Raw genomic sequence first — 2,832 nt, 5'->3', positions numbered from 1 at the left:
AATGTATTTATTCAGGTCACAAACAAACAAAAGGTTCTGTAAATAAAATATTTAACAAATAATTCACAGACAAACACACATACACAAACACAGCATAAAACACTGAATATTCTGCTCAAGGAAATAATTCCATTTTCCTCATAACTTTCAAAGATCATAAATATCTTTTCATGCATTATATTATATGCAAATTCATCACCATAAAATAATTCACTTTTCTCTATAAGCATCTCCATTCATTGTATCCAAATGAAATTCTATTTACAACACAAATAGACATCACAATAAACACAAACTTCACTAGACACAAATCTTACCAAAATATATGGTATATGAACCTGATCTGTATACTGGGTATTCCCTTCTCAGTCAGTCATAGCTATAATAAATTATCACAAAGTAAGTCTGACTGATTATTGACAAAATATGTAAAACTCATGAAAAATAACTCTTTACTCAAATCTCATTCACATAACTTTCACACTGCATGCTCATAATTAATAATGTTAAAAATGTTAATAAACTGACCTGTTTAGTATATTGTCCAATGTCCATAAGGTCTACATCAGAATCAGTCAAAACTGTAGAAATCAATAAATTATTCTAGAGTCAGTTAACACACTGCTCAATTCAAGGATATTTTTGAAAGTGTCTAAAAATACTTCAGTAGTAAGGTTCTTACCAGAGTATCCAATCAAATACCTGGGTTCATCCATGCATGAATAGCATGCTTGACCAAAATGGGATATACTATGGAAAAGCCTTAGTGTAATAAATATATACAAACGCTCTTTCTTAATACTAAGTATGGAAACACATTATGGACAAAAATTAAAAACAATAATTCAAATGGGTTTTTATTAAGTAATACTTTTATTGATAAAAACACGCGGTCACATGTACCTCTTGATGATATTTGATGCGTCATGGTCCCGTCCTCGGGTGATTCCTCTTTCATTGGTAGTTTCGGCGTTGTCCACTACAACCTTCAGAGGTACGCCGACTGGGGACTGATCAAGTCCCAGTCCAGAACCACTCAGCTCTCCGCCTTCACTATGCACAACACATTTAACAACTGTTTAATGTTCATTCACGAGCAAACACACAAAGTCTTGGTGTTGCACTTTTAACTGCTCTTCTCTCTTCTTCCATATCCACATGGATGCCACTTCTGCCTCTCTGCCCAGGCGTCCATTGAGTTGCCTTCTCTCAGTTCCTGTTACAGCGACAATCCACAATTAAGGCCCTCCACATATACATGTAGATTGTCCTAAAAAACCACGGCATCTGAGAGACAACACACTCTCCAGCCCCGTTGTTGACAATTTGCCACCAGATCCCTGTCCTTATTCGTTTTCCGTTCATGGGCTTCTTCAATTCTGTCCCCTAAGGCACTAGCTGTAAAATCCAGCATAATAACAAGCCGGGCTACGATATACCAAATAACAATATCCGGTCTCTGATCGGTAGATGCTATTTCCTGTGGAAACTGCTTTTGGCTGTTGAAATCTGCTTGTGTTACGCGTGTAACAGGAAAGGAGAAAATGCATGGCTGGACCGGGAATCGAACCCGGGACCCCTGTATCTCCAGTCAGGTGCTCTACCAACTGAGCTATCCAGGCCGATATCCACGGCCCAAACCATTACATTCCTCCCTCCTTAAATGGTCTTCGTCCCCGAAGACACAACCCAAGTTCTTATTGCCCCTGGCAGGACTTTCACCTGCAATTCCAGGGGTGGTCAACGGCACCAAATCTGTAACAGGAAAGGAGAAAATGCATGGCTGGACCGGGAATCGAACCCGGGACCCCTGTATCTCCAGTCAGGTGCTCTACCAACTGAGCTATCCAGGCCGATATCCACGGCCCAAACCATTACACGCGTATATACAATAAATGTTTAGACTTTATGAAGTTAAACTTACCTGTAACCGTCTAGACTGTTATAGATCTATAAGTTAAACATGATAAAGTCTAAACATTTAATGTAACACTTGCATTTTCCAGACACTGTCTGTCCCTAATAGGCCATGTCCTTCCACTACCTCAGCACGACTCTGTTCGCCAGCCTTTACAAAGTTTACAAACTTCAAACCTTCCTTGATCTTCCGAGGTTTCTTCCTCAAGTTGTTTATAGGCCTTTCAACTAATATTTCAAGTTGCACATATGGTAAAAAACATTGTATAGATAGATTTATAGGTACATGCAATTATCAAAAAAAGATAATATCTCATGCATACTTTTAATTACATCATTAAAAAGTTTAATCATTTATAATTGACTTTTCCGATGTTGTGTTTAAGGACAGGTAACTCAGGTGTGAAAAATGACCAACTTAGTGTCGATTTATGAGTTATCGTTTATAGGAATGACATATAGGCTGCTTCAGCATTAGTATTGTTATTTACACAAAAGGGTTCCTTACATTGTTTTGTACACAAAAAGTTTAGACCAAGAGAAAGAGAATGCCTTCACTCTACCTGAAATAACAGGGTCAAATGAATGGGGAACAGACTATATTCAATAGTTTTAACTCTCTTTGACGATTATTATGAAGAAGAAAATTTAATGTCATGTTTTTGTGTTCGCGCTTTTTCGCTTCCTGTGTAAATATATATATTTTTACAAGTAAATGCAACAATTGATCATCTTATTTGTGTTACTAAGCACGAAGGGGAACGACCGAATATAAAAATTTAAATAGATTAGAACTGAGAAGGAGGGTAGATTTCACTTTTTATTTTAATTAAAAATTTTAATTATATGCAGTAAACCCGTGTCCGCAACTATACAGTAAATAAGTTTAACATTGGTGCTAAATTTTAAAACCAC

At 36.9% G+C, this 2,832-nt stretch overlaps 2 non-coding genes across 2 annotated transcripts; both read right to left on the bottom strand.

The window, feature by feature from the left end:
• Window positions 1–1,549: 1,549 nt before the first annotated feature.
• Window positions 1,550–1,623, bottom strand: Trnas-gga (transfer RNA serine (anticodon GGA)). The gene has a single exon. It is a non-coding gene; the product is annotated as a tRNA-Ser (tRNA).
• Window positions 1,624–1,780: 157 nt separating this feature from the next.
• On the bottom strand, window positions 1,781–1,854 carry Trnas-gga (transfer RNA serine (anticodon GGA)). The gene has a single exon. It is a non-coding gene; the product is annotated as a tRNA-Ser (tRNA).
• Between the last annotated feature and the right edge of the window lie 978 nt (window positions 1,855–2,832).

This window comes from Saccostrea cucullata, unplaced genomic scaffold (genome assembly GCF_032062105.1).
Source record: "Saccostrea cucullata isolate Sc308-1 unplaced genomic scaffold, CSIRO_AGI_Scuc_v1 ctg13090, whole genome shotgun sequence".
NCBI classification, from domain to species: domain Eukaryota; kingdom Metazoa; phylum Mollusca; class Bivalvia; order Ostreida; family Ostreidae; genus Saccostrea; species Saccostrea cuccullata.
The sequence above is the reverse complement of the archived record's forward strand: the minus strand, read 5'-3'. Positions and strand labels throughout refer to the sequence as shown.